The 21931-nt window shown below is 43.7% G+C and overlaps 1 protein-coding gene across 11 annotated transcripts in view; it reads left to right on the top strand.

The window, feature by feature from the left end:
- The window catches only part of SOX6 (SRY-box transcription factor 6), a 676724-nt gene that overhangs the window by 80733 nt on the left and 574060 nt on the right, over nucleotides 1-21931 (top strand). Inside the window, exon 2 of one of the 11 annotated variants that reach the window (XM_053251973.1) lies at nucleotides 17560-17738. The exons of the other annotated variants lie outside the window; for them this stretch is intronic. The gene's annotated coding sequence lies outside the window, so the exon portion shown is untranslated. The remainder of the gene's footprint in view (nucleotides 1-17559; nucleotides 17739-21931) is intronic. 11 annotated transcript variants of the gene reach the window in all.

Genomic DNA, 21931 nt, shown 5'->3' with positions numbered 1-21931 from the left:
AGAGTAATGCTGATAAGGTCAATGGGACTGCTTTAGAGGAAATGGTCTGTGGCCATAAAAAGATTTGTTTCTAGGGTGGAAATTACTGATACAGAATACAAGAAGATGTAAATATAACTGGGTTTTTGTTTAACACATAGTGCTGGTTAACACATGCAGATGACGTAGGGAAGTCTTGCCAGTTGAAGGGCAGTACAAGGCAGGCTGGGAGGCGCAGCCGGGGGCATTTCTCTGGCTCAACTCAGTTGCTTCCAACAAACTGAGATGTGAATGTCTACGGTGCCAACTTTGAGTTTCTCCATATTTTGGACTTGAGGAATTGCAGGTTCCCTGTAGGGCTGTGAGGAATTAAGTAACTCATTTTACTATTTATTTATTTGATTTTTATACTGCCCTTCGAAAATGGCTCAGGGCGGTTTACAATTAAAACAAACCATTAAAACCGTAAAGAGCTAAAACAAAAATTAAAAACAATATAACAAAAATTAACAATTTAAAAACGTTTTTAAAACAACAATTAAACAGCCGCAGTAATTAAAAACCCTGAAACTGGGTTAAAATATTAAAACCAATTTAAAAACCCTGGAAAGGCAGGCCAAACAGATATGTTTTAAGGGCTCTCCTGAAGGCTAATAGAGAATTAAATTACAGATTTCCGCAGGGAGCACATTCCACAGCCCCGGGGCAGCTATAGAGAAGGCCCACCTCTGAGTCGCCACCAGACGAGCTGGTGGTAACTGGAGATGAACCTCCTCAGATGACCTTAATGTGCGGTGGGGATCACACAGAAGAAGGCGCTCTCTGAGGTAACTTAGCCTGATGTCAGCCGCTGATCTCATGCGCTTAAATTCTCCTGGGTTGAGAGGATGCCAGGAATGAACATGGGGCGGTAGGGAGTTGGGCAGGGGACACTGAGGAAAAAGTACAGGGGTGCCTGGCTCTGAGAGGAATTACAGCCCCCAGGCACCTCTGCACCTCTTCCCCAGCCACCCCATTCCCTGCATCCCCTGAGCAACTTGCCTCCTTCCCTATGTCTGCTCCTGGCTCCACTCCAATTAAGTAATTGAGATGAATTTTTAACTAATAAATTCATTAGCATGTGGAAGGAAGCATGTGCCCAACAAGGGGAAAGTTAAGGATTTATTTCAAAGGAACGTGAGGGATGTAAGCATGTGAAATTAGTTGCTGACATCAGGCTGAGTTATGTAATAATATTATTCAGGAGTTACTAAAGGACTACTCAAGTTCAATAGGACTTTTCTCAAGTAATTTTGTCAGGAAGTCAGCCAGTGAAACTGAAAGTGCTGGATTGTGCTCTGTGTTCATTACATCTCTCAATTATTGTAATAAAATACTTGCTTATCTGAAGATGAAAAGGATTTTCACTGATGAAGTCATTTAATTGTCCAAAATGGTAAATTAGGCATAATAATTTGCTCTAACTCTAGATTCTCCAGCATAAGAGTTAAATATCTATTGAATTCCAAATGGGTGCTGAAAAGGATTAAGTGCAAAGAAACCTTTTGGGTTTTTTGTTTGTTTTGCTTTAGGGAGTGAAGGCATTTTTAAGAATAAAAAATGAAAAACGAAATTTGTAAGCAGGGAATGAGCCTTTGATTTAGACCTACCTCATTTATGGAAGATATTTATTGCTGTAAATATTTCCTTTGGTATTTATTAAAAAAGAACACACACAAACTAAAATACATCCTTCAATATCAGGCATACATTAGGGCAACAAGTTTGAAAAAATATGTTATGTTACATAAGAACATAAGAACAGCCCTGGTGGATCAGGCCGAAGGCCCATCTAGTCCAGCATCTTGTTTTGCACAGTGGCCCACCGGATGCTGCTGGAAGACACAGGCAGGAATTGAGGGCATGCCCTCTCTCCTGCTGTTACTCCCCTGCAACTGGTACTCAGAGTCATCCTGCCTTTGAGGCTGGAGGTGGCCCACAGCCCTCCAACTAGTAGCCGTTTACAGACCTCTCCTCCATGAAGTTATCCAAACCTTTCTTAAAGCCATCCAGGTTGTTGGCTGTCACCACATCTTGTGGCAGAGAATTCCACAAGTGGATTATGCGTTGTGTGAAAAAGTACTTCCGTTTGTTGGTCCTAGATTTCCCGGCAACCATGGGATGACCCCGGTTCCAGTGTTATGTGAGAGGGAGAAGAATTTCTCTCTATCCACTTTCTCCACACCATGCATGATTTTATAGACCTCTATCATGTCTCCCTGCAGTCATCTTTTTTCTAAACTAAAAAGCCCCAAGTGTTGTAGTCTTGCCTCATAAGAAAGGTGCTCTAGGCCCCTGATCATCTTGGTTGTCCTCTTCTGTACCTTTTCCAGTTCTTATTTTCCTGATAGTTTTTCTTTCCATTCAGATAACTCAGAATGAGGAATATCAAGTTATTATGGCTGTCTGGTCAAATGTATTATTTGTTTCAAGTTTCTTTCTTTTTTTAAAAAAAAAATATTTATTTATTTTATAAACCACCTCATACCTAAATCTCAAGGCAGTGTGCATAACTTAAAACAATAAATAAAGCTCAATGAAACTGGAATAATCTTAAAATAACTTTTTAAAAATAGTTTTAGCAAAAGGACTGAGAAAACAGGTGTGTGTTAAGTGCTTGTTTGAAGGTATCCAGAGATGGAGAAGGTCTTAGATTGACAGTCAGAGAGCACATTCCAAAGCCCTGGGGCAGCTACAGGGAAGGCATGGTCTGGTGTAGCTGCAGTAACCAAACATCCCTATGAATCTCAGTACGTGGCAGGCTTCATAACACAGAAGGCCCTCTCTTAAATACCCTGGACCCAAGTCATTAAGTGTATGATATTGTTCCAAATTATTTATTCTACAACCTCTTCTCTTTTCGTTTTAAAACTGATAAGTGTTCACATTTGGAAAAATAAAAAAGGGAAACCTGGTAACATTTCCCTGTAGCTGACTCTCTTGTTGCCAGCTTTCTACTGCCGGTCTCTTTAATGCTGGAGAGAGGTGCTGATAATCCTGGGAAAACCATACATGACAAACAGATTGTGTAAAGAACCTTAAAATATCTCTCTTCTTTAAACATTTCTCAGTTTTGTAGTAATGTTGGTGAGAACAGGGCAAACTGCTGGGCCTCAAAATCCTAGGATAGGATTCAGGAGCTAGATTCCTGAATGGAGAGCTTTGAACAAGATCACACCAATCCTATGTCATTTGCACATTATTACATTGAATATACATACACATGGTGGGGCAGCAGGCCCAAGTACCCTCCTTCCACATGCACAGTATAATGTATGTCTGAAACAGGCTAAGTGCTTTTATCTGTATGTGCAATATCCAAGATCCTCTCTCCACTTTTAGGGGAAGGACAGCAGGAACTGACCATACAGACATGCAGTGTTTCCTCTAACAGGGATTTCCAGACGTTCACTAAAACTTCCAGCATCCCCATCTGCAGTGGCCTTTGGTTGGGGATTATGGGAGTTGTAGTCAGCAACATCTGGGAATCCCTGTTAGAGGGAACTCTGCACATATGCCCATATTACAAGGTCCATCATGAACGCAGTGTTGTGTGGAAGAGTGTGTGATGGTGTGAATCAGCCTTAAATGTTTATAGAACAAGGAGCAGCAGATTCTGTTTGTGTAATACAAGTGTTCTGCAGGTGACCCTGGAGAAAAATGAGCAGTTTATTTTAATAATTGTTGTTGTCATAGTCTTAGTTCAAGAGAAAATGAGTTTAGACATGTCTAGAAGTTGCAATCAGTCCTGGAAATCCATTGTGTTGTAGTGATTCGAGTATTGCGCTTAGGCTGGGGAGACCAGAGCCTTAGTAACATAACTTACTAGAAAACTTTAGGCCAGTTGTTGTTGTTGTTGTTGTTTACATTTTATATCCCACTCTTCCTCCAAGGATCCCAGAGCGGTGTACTACATACTTAGGTTTCTCCTCACAACAACCCTGTGAAGTACGTTAGGTTGAGAGAGAAGTGACTGGCCCAGAGTCACCCAGCTAGTTTCATGGCTGAATGGGGATTTGAAGTCGGGTCTCCCTGGTCCTAGTCCAGCACTCTAACCACTATACCACGCTGGCTCCTGTCAGCATGTTATCTGTCAGTCCAGCTATCTCTATAGGTTGTGAGGCTTAAAGTGTGTGTGTGTTGGGGGGGGGATGTATGCTGCCATGAGCTCCTTGGAGGAAGGGTGAGATAAATTTTTTATTTATTTGTTCATAAGGCATCCCAAGGTGGTTTACAAAAGTTAAAATATAATAAAACTCCATAAAAATCATATTTAAAGCCTTAAAATCAATTAAACAGTAAAAACCATAAAACATCAAAAAACAACCATTAAAAAAAAAAGAGGCAGGAAAGCTGAGAGACCTGGCAGCCCTTATGGTTTAAAAGCCTAAACAAATAAAAAGACTTTTAGTGTTTTGTTTTGTTTTTAAAGCAGCCACATACGTCAAAGAGCGGACATTCACTGGGAGAGCACTGAATGCAACAACAGAGCCTCGAGGCAACAACAGAGAAGGCCCTGTCCCGTGTCCATGACAATTTAGCCTCTCTCAACTTGGCACACAGAGCAAAGGCCCCTCTGACAACAGGCGGCCCTTCAGGTATCCAGGACCCAAACCATTAAGGTCTTTAGAGGTAATAATCAGCCCCTTGAATTAGATCGGGGGGGGGGGGAATTGGCAGCCAGTGCAGCTCTTCCAAAATAGGTGTAATATTCTCTGAGCAAGCAATTCCATAGAAAACCCTGGCAGCTGCATTCTGCACCAACTGAAGTTTCAAAATATTATTCAAGGGTAGCCCCATGTAAAGTGCATTGCAGGAATCCAGCTGCAATGTGACTAAGCCAAGGGTAACTGGCCAGATCTGCCTTCTCAAGAAAGGGACACAACTGGTTCACTAGCTGGAACGGTGCAAAGGTACCCCTGGCCACTGCCTCCACCTGAACATCCAAAAATAGAGTTGGGTCCAGCAACACACCCAAGCTGTGCACTTTCTCTTTCAAGAGTAGTACAAACCCATCCAGAGCTAGTTGAATCACTCTATCCCGATTGGCTTTTCTACTGACCTCTGTCTTGTCTGGATTTAATCTCAGTTTGCTAGCCCACATCCAGCCCATCACTACCTCCAGCCCCCGGTTCAGTACATCTACTGCTTCTCTAGGATCTGATGTCAGAGAAAGGTAGAGCTGAGTGTTATCTGCATATTGCTGACTCTTCACTCCAGACCTCCTGATGACCTCTCCCAGCGGTTTCATGTAGATGTTAAACAGCATGGGGGACAATACTGAACCTTGCAGGACCCCATAGGGGGTCTACCTCTCACCCCATATATGTGAGAGGTAGTCCAGAAGGATACCATGGTCGATAGTATTGAGTTCAACTGAGAGATACAGCAGAACCAACAGGGATGCACTCTCCCTGTCTTGTCCCCAGCATAGATCATCCACCAGGGCGACCAAGGCAGTTTCAGTCCCAAACCCGGGGCAAAAGCCGGATTGAAAAGAGGCTAGCACAGAACGGGATTTGCATTCCATTCTGAGCTTGGAACGGAACACAAATGCCTGAAATGTTCTGTCGGAACAACCAGTCATGCCAATTGTTCCGATGGAACGAGCATGGAACATTCTGAGTTCCAAGCACCATTTTGGAGGCAAGTTTTTCCCTTGCTGACTGGTTCTGGCACATCATTTTTGGAATACCTTTAAAAATTGGCTTATGATTTCTTTGCTTCTTGGTTGGCTTGTTATTATGGCGGTCAGAATACTAGAACATTCCGACTTAGAATTGGATCATTCATTTGAAGGTGTTCTGTTTTGAGCTCAAAATGGCCCGTTTCGAGTTGGAACATTTCAAGTTCGAAACATTCTGCACATCCCTACTTTGCACATTAACTTGGGGAATAAATCCCATTGAACTCAGTGGGACTAACCTCTGAGTAAACATGCATAGGATCACACTGTAGGTATCCAAAGACTGAAAGTGTGTGGTTTGGAGTCAATCCCTTTGTTTGGGGTCTGTGATTTTTAATGTCTGATTTGAGTCACTGATGATATGGGGTTCTAGGGCAGTTAAGCTGTTCTACTCCAGTATGGAAGCTTTTTTGTTGTTAGCAATTCAGTGCTGAGGCCCATTAGATGATCTTAAACATCTCAGCTTTCTGGATATGCCTAACACTGACCCTCAGCTACCATCACAGTGAATGGCACCATCATTTTTGGAACATCTTTAAAAATAGATCTATAAATAACACAACAATTCAAAGTCAACTGGGGACACTGCAAACCCAAGCAGGCTCATAGTTTGGCTGACATTCATTTGATTCAGTTTAAAGCAGAATATAGGTTACTTTTTACATCTAACCTATTTCATATTTCTTCTTTTTCTAAATACAAGGATCAAATGATAGAAGTTTAATGTTAAATGTGGAATTCTAACATGCTGCCCTTTGCTTATTTTATACTTTTAAATGTGCATAGTATAAATTGCAGTGGCAAATATCTTCCTGTTTGCTCTCTCCTCCACCATTTCAGTGACTGAAGTCACTCTAACCATGGGTAAAAAGACCTGGGAACTCTAATTCAGAAAGGTCTGTATGGTGAAGGTGCCAAAAGATTCTCTTGGATTGTTCACAGGCCAAGATGCTAGCAGTCACTGACACCTGTCAAGCTTGTACTCGTTTCAATGTGTTGGCTTTCAGGGTTTTTTTGTGTTTTTTTTAGCAATCCTGGAGAAATTTCAAGATGTCCTTAATTGACACAAGAAGAGGTGAGACGTGATGGATAACTCACAACACAGCATATATCTTCCAAGTGGTCTGTAGATTGACAATTCTATGTAAGCTGCTAGGAGCATATCCACTGTTATAGACTATGGACCTTTGCAAATTAAGTCATGTCCAGGGAACTGGCATTGATGATGTGCAGTAAGAGACTATACCAAGCTGGTCTGTATTTGTGGGTTGGAGAGTACCTGGAGGTGATTTTGGATTCCATCTGTAGTGGGAGAGGAGCATTGTGGAATGCTTCAGCTGCAGGGTCTATGGATTATAACCACTGTCTATAATTGTCTTTGAGGATCCTGGGACACTATATAAATACCTCAGTCATACAGGAGGAAACCTTTGATATAGTGACCTGTATAAATCACTTCCTGACTCTGTCCCTGCTGAAAAGCTAGGGAACCTTGGCACTTATTTTAGAGCCAAACAGGTTGTAGTAAATCTCCTTAAAGGCCTCCATAGAGGGCCTACTATGATCAGTTTCCCTCCTGTTTAGCTGGACTGCTTCTTTAGTCCCTTGGAGGATATTACTAACAAGCGGAGAAAGTTCTTGGTCCAGCATAACAGGAGACTGACTTTTATGTTTAGGTTGGACAATCTTGTTGTCCTGTGTAGTTCACGTATACCATTGTTGCAGTGTTGTCTGGAAACAATAATACCCCTGCCCCACCAGTTGTGTCTGAAAGTTAAGGATAAATCAAATACCGTATTTTATGGACTATAAGACTCACTTTTTTCCTTGAAAAATATCCGCCAAAATTCAGGAGCGTCTTATATGTTTTAACAGTTTAATACGTTAAAAACCTGAAAAACTGGATTAAAATTAAGGTGCGTCTTATAATCCGTAGCGTCTTATAGTCCATAAAATACGGTAGCTGTAACTGCAAGTCAAGGAAAAATGAAAATTTCCTTAACTTTGGAATGTTTATATGCAGATGCTGTTCCAATATGGCCCACTATTCCTGGTAGATAAGCTCTGCAGGGTCTCCTCTCATCCCTGTCAGGCTGAAAGGTGTCATGACTAAATGGGCTTGACAACCAGCATTCATAGGAACATAGGAAGCTCCCTTATGCCGAGTCAGACCATTGGTCTGTTTAGCTCAGTATTGTCTATACAGACTGGCAGCAGCTTCTCCAAGGTTGCAGGTAGGAGTCTCTCTCAGCCCTGTCTTGGAAATGCTGCCAGGGAGGGAACTTGGAACCTTCTGCATGCAAGGCAGATGCTTTTCCGAGAGCAGCCACCACCCCCTAAGGGGAATATATTACAATGCTCCTACATGTAGTCCCCCACTCAAATGCAAATCAGGGTGGGCCCTGCTTAGCAAAGGGGACAATTCATGCTTGCTGTCACAAGTCCAGCTCTGCTCTATCCAGTGACTGAAATACCAGGCATGACAGTCAAATTTAGGTTTTATGTGGCTGAAATGGCATATGAAAGCTAAGCAGATGACCAAAAAGGTCATGACCCAGATGGCCTATGGGAAGACCTCTTAGCAAGAGACTAAGTACCCCAGGAGTCTGGTTAAATCTTGATTCTGATTTCTAGTACAAGTCTTCAAGGTTCCTTTTAATGATATTTGCCTGTTCAGTCTCTGCAGTTAAATGTTTTATATTGGACAAAGTTTATACACCCCCCCCCCCAAGATGTTGGCAGTGTTGCTCAAAAGCAAGGAACAAGAAAGACAAACTCTTACTGATAGGTGAACTTACAACTGAGAAATTTCCCATAGCAGAATTTTACCCTCCGAGTTTTGAGAAATAAGTTGATGAATATACACAGAAATTATATTTTAGCTCTTTCACTGGCACAACAGGCAAAGTAGTCAGTATGGATTCCTAACACATTCCTTAAGTGTAGATTCCTTTCGCTATTGAGTGAGCTATATTGAACATAGTAGAACTTACTTTTGAGTAAACATGTCTAGGGTTACTCTGTAAAGTCCTAAAGAACACTTCAAGTGAATGTGCTTGCAGTTTTATTGAATATCTTTCTAAAAAGGTAACCTTTTAATAACTGTAGATAAAGTTGATTTGAAATGGGCTAAAGCGAATCAATATGATTTTATTCTGTTGCATAATTGAGTTTTAGTTTAGTTAAATATAGAGTTCATTAAAGAGGCTTAACTGCATAAATTGCAGGTTGGAATGGAATGTTATAGTCTTCACTGTCAAGCTGCCATTTATATCTATGTCTAATATGACAATCACTGAAAGAGAGAAATCATTTCACATTGAACATTTCTTTTAACCATCGTAATCTGCACATTATTGTGTTAAATATGAAATATAGTTTTAAAAGCACAGAACTAAATACCAGTACTGAGTCCCATATGTACTACATAAAGTGATCACTTTTCACTCACATTATTATTGCTTATCCTCACAGTGTGTGGGATCAGATTCAGCAATGGTGCACAGATAAATATTTATTTGCTCTATTAGAATCCACATATAAAATATTTACAAACTATTAACAGATCTGCATATCTTAATTGTTGAACTCTTCTGTGCTGTTGCTGAATTTGGCACTTTGGAAGCTAAACATATGTGTTCAGAACTTCATGTGAATATGGCAGGTTAACAGTTTAGAATGAGTTGCAAACTGGGCTGTAGTCTTTTGGTGTCTTATGGATGTGAACCAAAAAACGGAGCAGAAAGCATTTACTTCTGGGGATGGAACCATCAAGTGAGTTGCCAAGAAAGGCCAAATTCTACTGTACTAATCCTTGCTCATGATAAAATGTTTAGAAGCCACTGGGCCTGAGAGCATAATTCACTGTGAAGGATCAAAACAAATACAAGGGCAGCCCGGTTGTTATAAAGCAACACTACAACTGAATTTCAGATAAGGTGAGATGTAGCAGAGGCTTAGGTATTTTATAAGTAGGACAATAGTGCCTCCTTTCTAAAATGAGACATTGAGACTTAGGCTTGCCTAGAAATCAAGCGTTCTGAACTGTAAGTCTTTCACGACACTTGGGAAGGCTACAACTTCTCTGTGCAGACAGTATGTGTTCATAGGCACTGTTTGGCCAAGGCCAGCTCTAGGATTCAGCAAGGGTGGGGTGGGGGCTTGACTAACTGCCCTCTGTGGGCTGCAACAAAGTTGCTCTGCCATCACCTCATGAAGACTCTGGGCACAGAGGTAGTCTCAGAAATCAGCAGTGGGCCTTTCTGAAGGCCCTGGGCCCACAGCTCCTGCCCATGATGCCAGCCTCTGACACTAGCGCTGTTTGTTCCAGCCCCAAGTCAATGTACGGAAAGCAGGTTCCGGGTGTGAGCCATGTCTGTAATGCAACCTTGGCAGGCATGCAGAGGTAGGATTTACTTAATAGGGTGTGTACATAACACATGCTTTGAAAATGGTTTCTGAATTTAAACAGAGACCACAGCAGCTGCTGTAGTTCTACAGCAGCCATGTAATGCAAATAACAGTAAACAGCAAGCCAATAATGGTCCATGTTGTTTTCTCTAGTGAACAGCATAGTAAAATATTTGGAGAATTAAATTGCTTGCAAAAATTGGCAGAAAATATTATCTGGCAGGGTGTTGGAGACTGTGCTTTGTGTAACTCCTTATCAGAATTTGAAACTTTTGAGAACCACTTGTTACAAAAATGCTCTCATGTAGAACGCTAAGTCCTTTGTGCTATAGCTCATGAAGCTGGCCATTACACAGACGGCCAGGCATAAAAGTCAGGAGCATATTGTTAGTGGGAAGTTACTAGGATAGCATTGTTTGACTTCATGGGTACTCTGACCGACGTACTAATGCTGCACACACATTAGCAATAGTAGCATGTGTGCAGTGGCTACAGGTGTGGGGGAAGGGGACTGTCACTGATTTTCCCTTCCTTGGAAGCACTCTGTGCCACCCAAAATGATGTCTGTAAAAGGTCGTGCAGCCCTTAGAGGCATAATTCTGAGTGGCACCGAGTGCTTCCGGGGAGAGGGGAAGTGGCAAAAATGGCCCCTCCCCCATGCTGCTGAAACTGGACTGAGGATGCTGCGCACATGCTTTAAAAACAAATCAGCATGGAAGCAAATAGTCCATATGTACCCACCCACCCCAAATGAAGTAATACATGTGTCCTTTTTGGGGTTTTTTTGCTTGCCTTCACGCATTGTTAGGATGGTTTAAAAACTTTTTCCTTAATGAACACTGAATGTTCAAACTTCACACCCTGCAACTTTTGATTCAGTGTGCTGAATAAAAAAAGTGAGAAGAGTAAAAGAAAATATGGAATTGGTATCATTAAGCAGTTTTTGCTGCAGCTGCAGCAGCAGCAACAACAACAAAGTTAGCACAGTTAGCTTTTCATATAGGTACAATGGCACAGCAGTGAAAGAATATATGGGCACAATGGCAGAAATGTAATAGCCTACATCAAACTAAGAGTTGCATGAGGGGAAGCACTTCCAGAGGGAAGGGGTAAGTTTTAGTGATCTCCCCCTCTCACTGCAGCCCTCTTTGCCTGCTGAAAATATGACACAGAGGGGGACAAAATGTATCCCTGAGGAATGGGAAAGAATTGGCAAAAATCTCCCTCCTCTCTTCTTACTAGTGTGATTAATTCATTGTGCTTCATTTTCTGCAATATCTGATGTGAGGGAGAGAGTTGGCAAGGGAGGGAAGTTGAATCTTGGATTGTTACTTATAATTTCTGGAAGTTCAAGAGATCTATATGTGCTATTTTTATTGTTTAATAAACAATAATGGTTTAGTGGAAAAAATATTCCCTTCTCTCCATGTGAATGTGGAAGTAGTCTCTGCATGGGACTCTTAGTTATTAGGCCAGTGGTTTGTTTTTTAATGAAATGGGGGAGGGGGAATGAAGATCTCTGATTTTGAAGGATAGGAAAATGATTAGGAGAGTGTCCAAGACTTTTATCCAGGCCAATTGTTCTATATCTATTTAACCTTCATCCAGATTTTGGGGTGGATTTGCACCCCAGGTGCATAAGGGTGTGTAAACAGACAAACCATTGCATTCTCAGCTATGCTTTTGTTGTTGAATTCTTACCTGGACTCTAGCACATGATATACCCACAAGTATGGCCCATTGTTATTAATACAAACTAGCTGACCTGGCGCAGAGCATCTGCACCCCTCGTTATCCCCCCCAGCCCCATTTCATTCTCTCCCCACCCCGGCCTCTTCTGGCTGCTGGCCGGCCTGACCCACCACTTCTCCTCCCTGCCACTTCTCCTGGTGGGCCAAGCCATCTTTCCTTTGGGCCAGAGAGGGAGTGTGCTGCCCTCTCCACCACCTGCCTGCTGGTTTCTATCACTGGCCGGCTGCCTTCTGCCCAACGGGCTGGGCTGTCTTTCCTTTTGGCCCACAGGTGGGCTGGAGAGGGAGTGCGCTGCCCTCTCCGCCACCCGCCTGCTGGTTTCTCCCACCCGTTGGCCAGCCGCTGCCTTCCTTCGGTTTTCACCAGCAGGCAGCCTGGAGAGAAAGAGGCTCCGCCACCCGCCACTGTCATGTTCTTGTCCGCATGCCACTTCTCTGCCTGGCAGCGGTTGTTCTTACCCATACCCATGGCTATCTGGCAGCTGCTCATGAACTCTTGCGAGAGCTGCCGTGCATGGAATTAGCCCCGGGTACGTCTTAGAGAAATAAATATAAAGAAGATATGACACAGGGTAGCAAACTAGCCCAAAATGAATGGGCTTTTTATGGTGGGGTGGTATCTATCCAATGCCCATGTTAAGCCCTTTGAGATGGGGAAGAACACACTGTTTCTCTTTGGAAACTTCAGTTTTGTTTCCCTTGATGATGATAGTGTTTCAAAACCAGTCTGAGGTCCTATATAGTTGCAAATGAAAACAATGTCTCCCACAATGTCAAGCCTAATGTTTGGAATGAAGAAAGCATTTGGAAGCACCTGAGTTTGCAGAAGCAGGGATTTTACCCTGCTTCTGGATTTTACCCTGGATTTTGCCCAGCAGAATGAAACAAAAAGGATCGCAACAACATGTTGGCTTCTAAGCCTGGCATCAATGGATCAACCACTCCAGTCCATCTCTAATCTTTCCCCCTTTTCTCCTAGTGGGATACAGCCTAGAATGGTGGGTGTTGGAGCTTGGTTCCAGGTGGAGAGAGCAAGATGATGTACTGTAGAAGTGGGATGTGTGCCACTGAATAGTCTGCTGAGCCTCACTCACCTGCCCATGAAGATTCTGAGATAACTGGTTACATGAGAAGCAGAAATGACAAAAGGTGGTCTACAACCAGTCTATCACTTGCCCAGTGGTGAGGTGGGGTTGGGATCCTCTGGTGAGAGGCCAGACCAAGAGAAGTTTAGTCCAGCAGGAAGTTGTTTACACCCAACGTTTAGTTCACAACTCCTCCGGAATGGAGTTGTGTGTTCACATATCAGCCAAATTTACCCCAAAGTCCCTGTAAACTATCGGGAGCAATTCACACATAATTCGGGTTTTTCAACATGCGTTAGAGTGTAGCCTGATTTATATCTGGGGAAAACAAATCAACTTTTTGCGTTGGTTTTTTTGGGCAACTTCGAACTTGCAGTAAAGCCTTGTAAAAACCCCACAGTAAAGCCTACTATTTGGGAAAGGCAGTGAGTGTAGAAACTCCCTCCCCTGCAGTCTGGGAGAGGGAGAGAGCGAGAGCCGTCATGAACCTTGAGGGAGGAATCCAAATATTGCCTGAAGTTCTGGGGAGCCACTGCCAGTCAGAGCAGACAGTGCTGCTCTAAATGGTTTGACTCAGCTTTCTATGTTCCAATAGAAGCACCTTGACCTAACAGGACTGATAGTGTAACTTAGTCTGCTAGTCCTGGCTGGCGTGTTTCATGCTGATCATGAAGTGCTGCAGGGAGTGAGAGCAGTAGATTTGGGGCGCTCTTATTTCTGTGTCATGATGATTTGAGGACATCACAAGTAATTTAAGGTTAAATGACAAAATCACATGGCGGGGGACAACTGATTGTCAAGCCGGCAACCCTTTGACTAATCTGGACCTTGTTTGTGCAGGAGCTGAAGCAAAAGCTCCATTCCTGGGTCTGACCAGCAATTGATGAGCAGCTGTTAGGTTTCCAATGCATAGTCCCTTCAGGCAACACATGCCAAGCAAGCCAGAAAATATGGTTTGAAAATATGGTGGTTTTGTGGATAAAAGTGGAAACCTTTCTTGTTGTATTTAAAGAATTATTTTTTCAATATGGATCTTACAGTGGGTTTTGAAGTTTGAAATGCAGGTTGGGTAGTCTAATGGTTTTCTCTGTTCTTTAAGTTTTAAATTTGTGGCGGGTTGTTTTTTAAGATAAAGTTTATAGCTGTTATTTCACGAAAAGAGGTGTGTGGGAAGTCCAATTATGTTTGTTATGTATGTTATGGATGTTGTTGTTGTTGTTAAAAATCAATAAAAATTAAAAAAAGAAAGAAAGAAAATATGGTGGTTTTGTGATGCAAAAACATCCTACCCATTGACTGGAGATGTTGACTTTAGGAAGCAAACTGGAGGACTGCAACAAAGACAAGTAGGCCTTCAAGTTGTACAGCCATGGAGCAACTCTTGGGAATGCTTCAGTTGAATCGACCCTCTACATGCACTTCAAACCTAGTTGAAGCATGTGTAGAGTGGTGATTCAGATGAACTTCCCTCTCACACAAAGGATGTGCCAAGAGCGAATTGGTGCATCCACCAGAGACATTGGGACAGTTGCATTCTTGCTACAGACCTGATGTTCTCATGTGTGCAGGACAATGTTCTTCTGAACCTGCCCTCAAAGAATTGTGGTAAAGGATAATGTTTCACCCATGGCTCGCTGGCAGAGGTTCTCCTGAGCAAGGGGTTGGCCTGTGTAGGCACTATGAGACACGAGAAGCCACACATATCCCCAGATATGCAACCACATTCACAAAGGGAAGTGCTGCCATCTATGTTTGGCTTAGATGGACAGAAGACATTGGTATTGTGTGTAGCCAGGAAGTCTGTGCCCAGGACGGCTAGCAAGAAAGAAAGAAAGAAAGAAAGAAAGAAAGAAAGAAAAAAGTGATGATTGCGAGTGACTGGCCTGTAGAATGCACTTGACCATCTCTCAGGTTGCCTTCAAGTCAGTCACTGTGTCCTTTCACCTGAAATGCTGAGAACTGAGCTGTTGAAGTATGGATCATCATTACTTTGGGTTTGAAGTGTTAATTTTTCTTTGCTAGTGACTCATTCTCAGACCAGGATGGGGGGGGGTCACCGCTGCACTCCCCTGGAGTGAAATATTAAATTATTGTGGGTTCTGTGACCTGAAAAAGTTGGGGGGCATCCAATGTACTTGGGAGTAGGAAGATGTACTCATGTGTGGAAAATAATTACTACAGATGAGGTTAATGAGGTGCATGAGAAAACCAGGAAGTAGAACACAGTGACAGACAACCATCTTGTGCAATTTTCTGCACCGGGCTATAAAAAAATGGCTGCTTTGGCTGCTGCTTATAGATTACTTGCAGTGATGGACTGCTGTACATTGCTGAATTGGCTTTTTAGTTGACTACATTTGACTTTTTCTTATTGTGCCTTTTAAACGAATTGGGCTAAAAATCTGTTTAGATTACATCGCTTGATTTAGCACTACTACTGTTAGGCTGTGAGAACATGCTAGGTGCTGTGAAGGACATAGAAATGCATTATGCCAAAAACCACCCAGTTCGGACATTCTTTGGCCTGTTCCGTGCCCTTCCCCCATCACAGCGGCCACTTTGGAGGCTGCTGTGCATGTGCAATGGGCCCCTGCATGGCCAACTAATGACACAGGCCATGCAGAGGCCCGTTGTGCATGCGTGACAGCCTCCAAAATGGCCACCATGAAGGGGAAAGGCCCAGAATGTGCTGAAGAATGCACGAACCGGGCGATTTCTGGCATAAGGAAGGCCGGGGGGGCCCCTCTGTAGACCCCCCCCTGTGGTGGCCTCGAAGAAGCCCCCCCGAGGGGGTAAGTACTATTTAAAAACACACACACCTCAAAATGGCTTGCACCCCCCCCCAAATGAACTTGGGGATGGTTTTAATTGGGGGGGAAACTAAACTGGCCCAGTCCTGGTCCGGTTCGTACTCGAATTGAACTGCACCAGCCGGTTTTGTGCACACCCCTAGTAGCACCAGCCCTCCTGCAGGACTAGGTTACCCTGAATATATTACGCTAGCTTTTAAGTATTCCTACTGGGTCCTTGATATCTACCAGCCATAATTCAAGAGGTGCTGGTTTTGTAAAGGCCTAATTATTGGTGAGTGGACCCACTGATACTTCCCTTATGCATTTGTGTCATGTATTAAATGACCTAGGTGCTCCATACTGATGACTGATCATATAGAGGCTTCATTCATACTCCTTTCCTTTTTCTCTCTGTCAACAGCAAGAACAAAAAGATGGCAATAAATCACAGAATGGGACAACAACATTCACTGCCTGCCTGTGACATTTTTTCTTAATGGACCTGTGGCAGTAGGGTGGATATATACTGAACCAGTTATAAACCAGGGCTGAGGCACCATATACCTCAGAGGCTGTCTGCTTCTTCATGTTCACGACCCTTTACAATGAACGGTGCCCTTGTGACGATACCATTTTGGGTACTACTTGCTCACAGCACAGGTGTATAGGAATGTGGCTGTTGCCTTTTATGGGAGACTCATCAATTGCTCCAGGCCATAGGGGTTTGTTTTGGAAGCTCTATAAGAGCACATTTTTTATTTGGGGTGGCTTTTAATTGCTGTGGCTCAACTGGTGTAGGTTAACTTCTATTTGTTTTTGTAAACAGTGTGTTAGATTTTAATTGGTCTGTTAGCCAGTGGGTTCTTCAGATCATAACTGCATGTGATGTTACCTGCCCTCACACCATGGGAAGTCCTCCGCAGGGAGGTTACATCTACATTATACGGACAAGATGAGGATATATGTTTGTGTGTTGATGGAGGGAGAAAAGAGACTGATTCCAGTAGGGTACAGATAAAGCAGGAAGTAAGGTGTATGTGTTAGAGGAGGAAAGGATTTGATGCATAAATGGGTCTCTAATAATATAATGACCTTGCTCAAGTGAAACTCTGTTGAATAGGCCAAGCTGTTTGTTTGTTTCTCTCTCTGCCTGCCTGCCTTTTTAATGGTGCAGCCTGCAGCTGATTCCCAGTTCTGAGGTGTTATCTGAACAACGAGAGGCCTTAATTTGCTCAGGATCACTGGACATGGTTACTCCTTTTCTGTCTTCTCACTTACTTGCATTGTTGCCCTAAGCATCAAAGCTTTCAGATGCAAATCTTTCCAGCACTGTTCTTTTGTTGGCCTGAACTCCCCCCTCCCCAATTTCTTTTTAAAAGGATTGTATATAATAAAAATATATATTAGCTGAACACAGAGGCTGTGTTGCAGTTAGCGTGTGTGTATGTGTGTTTAACCTTCATGCTTAATTGTGTAACCCATTATAAAGTGTTGATGCTTTGTTCCTAAATTCTCTACATGAGGTGGTGTGCATTAAAGTGTATTTATACTTTTTCAGATTAATTAGCTGTGACCTTACGAACTGCTGTCCTTGTTTAATTGGTGTCTCTAAAGCACAGTAATGGCATAAATCATCTGATAATGAGATTCAGGGCTGGTTTCAGACATATATTATAGCATTGCATTGATAAATGCAAATGAGGTTTATTGACTCTGTATTGGGTTATAGCGAGGGTTGCCATATCTTTTCCTGCTTCTGCTCCTGTACCTTTTAACCACACTTTTAAGCTTGGCCCTGTCTCTTATCTCTGTTTCAGGAAAAGGTATAGCTGCCGAATTTGTTTGGCAGGCTGCATTTACAGCACCAGGACAAGAAAATAAAAGATGTCAATCCTGCTATAGTATAGATGAATGCAACTGAATGTAAACAACTGGGATGGAAAGGGGAGATAAGACTGACATGAAGTAGAGATGAAATCAAAAACAGTATTCCACAGTAAGAAGATGTCTTATCTTCTTGATGTTACACCTTTTTGGTATTGGGTAAATTCGATGTAGGAATGTTTCAGTGGCAGTGAAGAATAATAGGAGATATTAGATACGTGATGCCCTATGTAAATACTACTGATTAGCCACCAGATAAGATTTGGAATGGGGAAGTTCTGAGCATTAAATATTGAACTGTTTGTTTTATACCAGGGATAGGCAATGTGTGACTCGCCAGATGTTGCTGGATTGCAACTCCCATCACCCCAACCACAATTTATGATAGCTGCGGATGATGGGAGTTGTAGTTCCACAGCATCTGGAGGGTTGCATGTTGCCTATCCCTGTGTTATTCTCTAAAACTAGACAAGGAAAAGAGCTAGAGTTCTTTTACATAATTTTGGGATTAATCATATGATGTTGAGCAAGTTGAATGATCAAGATCCAGTAGTCTGTCCTGTCAGGAATGCTTGAAAATGTAAGCATGTATTCTGTGCCATTCATTTCCCTTGGTGGAAGCCTTAGGGCAGCTTTTTACGGAATCAGTTCACTTGTGAGAAGAAGTTTTGTAATATCTGCTTATTGACAGAGGTACAGGTTGAGCCTGAGAGAGCAGGCAAGCACCTATATAGAAATAAAGTAAAAGTAAAGTTGTGCTGTTGGGTTGGTGTCAATTCCTGGTGCCCACAGAGCCCTGTGGTTTTCTTTGGTAGAATACAGGAGAGGTTTACCATTGCCATCTCCCATGCAGTATGAGATGATGCCTTTCGGCATCTTCCTATATCACTGCTGCCCAATATACATGTTTCCCATTGTCTGGGAAGTATACCAGTGGGGATTTGAACCAGCAATCTTTTGCTCCCTAGGCATGTTACTTCCCTGTTGGACCATTTAAAGGTAAAGTGTGCCATCAAGTCAATTTTGACTCCTGGCGCCCACAGAGCCCTGTGGTTTTCTTTGGTAGAATACTGCTTGTTAGTCAAGCATTTCCCTGCTGCAACACTTAAGGTGTCATTTTAGGTGGCCCTATATAGAAACAGTTAGGTGTTAAAACAGCATAAGTTCTGTTAAAAGCAGAGAGTGTGCCCTTGGAACTCACTACTATTTCTTGCCAATTGGATGCAAAACCCCATTCTCTTTCACTGGCTATATTCAGGCTTCCAAACCACTTCTCTCCAGTCCTCACCCAAACATATGAGGTACCTAGTCCTTAGTAGTCCCCAGGAGAAGCCTGTCGGTGGAGGGGAGAGGAAAGACATCATCTGGCCTTGGCAGACCCCAGAGTGAGAGGCTGGGGTCACACCCTGCCTGGCTGCCTCCTCTTCTGCTCCCCCCTTCGTTTGCCATCTGCTCCCCCCAGGACTATCTGTGTTGGTAAGTCCTTGCAGGACTGGGGCCAAAGGTGACTGGGCAGTTTTCGTTTCTGTGTTCCATCTGTTGGAGCTGCGGCTGCCCAGGACTATATAGGCTTGCTGCCAGTGGCGGCAGACCCGCCACCGAAGGGACGGCACCAAAGGGGGAGCCACTTCGGGGGGCCATGAGGGCGAGGGCCAGACCCTCTGTTTAATTATTAGATTAGGGAGGAGCTACTCAACAGTAGAGCTTCTGTTTAGTTAGTTTAGCTGTTTTTAGAACTGGCCTGAAATTGCTGTAATATGTGTGGGTTCATCTGGAGATGGGGAGACAGGGGACGCCTTTGAATGTGGGGCAGCTATCCTAGTGGTGGTGGGGAATAGAAGGAGTAACATTGTCAGGTCAGCAGGCTGTTCCAGGGAAGGGTGGCCAGAAATTTAATTGCTGTCCCCCCTTCTGGCTGTCCTGCCAGCTCTCTGACCTCGGGGAGCACTGCCAACAACCCACATAACCTTATCCTGCTTCTCTACAATGCCAAGTCGGTCCAAAATAAATCTGAACTCATGATTTGATTATGGATGAAGGGGCCGACCTGGTGTGTATTACTGAGACTTGGTTGGGGGAGGCTAGTGGCCCAGTTTGGGCCTAGCTTCTCCCTCCAGGATAGTCTGCAGAGGAACAAGTGAGGGGACGTGGGTGGGGATGTGGAGTGGCTGTGGTCTATGATAACATCTCCCTTACCAGGGTCTCTGTTGAGGTATCTGACCATATTGAATGTGTGTACCTATGTTTGGGGACTAGGGATAGATTGGGACTTCTGTTGGTGTACCGATTGCCCTGCTGCCCAACGGAATCCCTTACTGAGCTCACAGACTTGGTCGCAGAACTTGCATTGGAGTCTCACAGACTTTTGGTGCTGGGGACCTCAGTGTTCATTTCGGGACCAATTTGTCCGGGGCAGCTCAGGAGTTCATAGTGGCCATGACAACTATGGGCCTATCCCAAGCAGTCTCTGGACTGATGCACACTGCAGGTCACATGCTTGATTTGGTCTTTTACTCTGATCAGAGTGGTGTTCTGTGGGTGGGGACTCCTGTGATTTCCCCATTGTCATGGACGGACCACCATCTGGTTAAGGTTGGACTTACGATCACTTCCCATCTCCGCAGAGGTGAGGGGCCTATTAGAATGGTCCGCCCGAAGAGGTTATTGGATCTGGTAGGATTCCAAGAAGCCTTGGAGGGATTTAATGTTGGCTTCGCCAGTGATCCTGTTGATGCCCTGGTTGAGAATTGGAACAACTTGCTCACCAGGGGAGTAGACATAGTTGCTCCTAAGCTTTCCCTCCGACCCGCTTCAAAACTGGCCCCTTCGTATACAGAAGATCTACAAGGCTGAAGCGGCAAGGTAGGTGACTGGAGTGCAAGTGGAGAAAGACTCTACTCAAATCTGACAGATTATGACATAGAGCATATTTAAAGATCTATGCTCAGGCAATACGTACAGCAAAGAAGTGGTTCTTTTCTGCCCATATTGCCTCTGCGAGTTCATGTCCAGTGAAGTTTTTCAGGGTTGTGAGGGGATTAGTATCTGCTCCCCTCCCTTGAACCAGAATTTGGAGTCCTCAGTTACCCGCTGCGATGTGTTTAAAGAATTTTTCGCAGATAAAATCTCTTGGATTCGGGCCGACTTAAATGGAGACGCCACAATTAATTTGATGTCTGAACTGGAGGTGTACAACAACTCATATGCGATTCGACAGAATCAGTTTCAGTTTGTGACTCCTGAGGATGTGGACCAGCTGCTTGGAGCGGTGAGGCCTACCACTTGTTCTCTTGACCCTTGTCCAACATGGCTTGTTCTGTCTAGCAGGGAGACTGTTGTAGGTGGCCTGGTGGAAATCATAAATGCTTCTCTGAGGGAGGGCAGGATGCCTCCTTGTTTTAAGGAGGCGATTGTTAGACCTCTTCTAAAGAAGCCTGCATTAGATCCCTCAGAGTTGAGCAACTATAGGCCTGTTTCCAACCTCCCATGGCTGGGCAAGGTAATTGAGAGGGTGGTGGCCCCTCAGCTCCAGGCAATCTTGGAGGAAACTGATTATCTAGACCCATTTCAAACTGGTTTTCGGGAGGGCTATGGGGTGGAGACTGGCTTGGTCGGCTTGATAGATGATCCCAATTGGGAATTGACAGAGGAAGTGTGACTGTTGGTCCTTTTGGATCTCTCGGCGGCTTTCAATACTACCAACCATAGTATCCTTCTGGAACATCTGAGAGTGTTAGGGGTAGGAGACACTGTTTTACAGTGGTTCCGCTCCTACCTCTCAGACAGATTCCAGATGGTGTTGATTGGAGATTGTTGCTCTTCGAGATCTGAGCTTAAGTATGGTGTCCCTCAAGACTCCGTACTTTCTCCAATGCTTTTTAACATCTACATGAAACCGCTGGGAGAGTGGATTTGGAGCTGTGTGTTACCAGTACGCTGATGACACCCAGATCTACTTCTCCATATCAACTGCTTCAGGAGCTGGCATATCCTCCCTAAATGCCTGCCTGGAAGCAGTAATGGGCTGGATGAGGGAGAATAAACTGAAGCTGAATCCAGAAAAGACTGAGGTACTTATTGTGCGGGGTCAGAACTCCAGAGACGATCTTGATCTGTCTGTTCTAGATGGGGTCACACTTCCCCAAAAGGAACAGGTTCTCAATCTGGGAGTACTTCTGGATTCACACTTCTCCCTGGTTTCTCAGGTTGAGGCGGTGGCCAGGGGTGCTTTCTATCCGCTTCGGCTGAATGCCAGCTGCGCCCATTTCTCTTTGTTGGTAACCTCCAGACTTGACTTTTGTAATG

Source organism: Hemicordylus capensis, chromosome 1, assembly GCF_027244095.1.
Source record: "Hemicordylus capensis ecotype Gifberg chromosome 1, rHemCap1.1.pri, whole genome shotgun sequence".
Taxonomy (NCBI): Eukaryota; Metazoa; Chordata; class Lepidosauria; order Squamata; family Cordylidae; genus Hemicordylus; species Hemicordylus capensis.
This window is presented reverse-complemented; position numbering and strand designations above follow the sequence as displayed.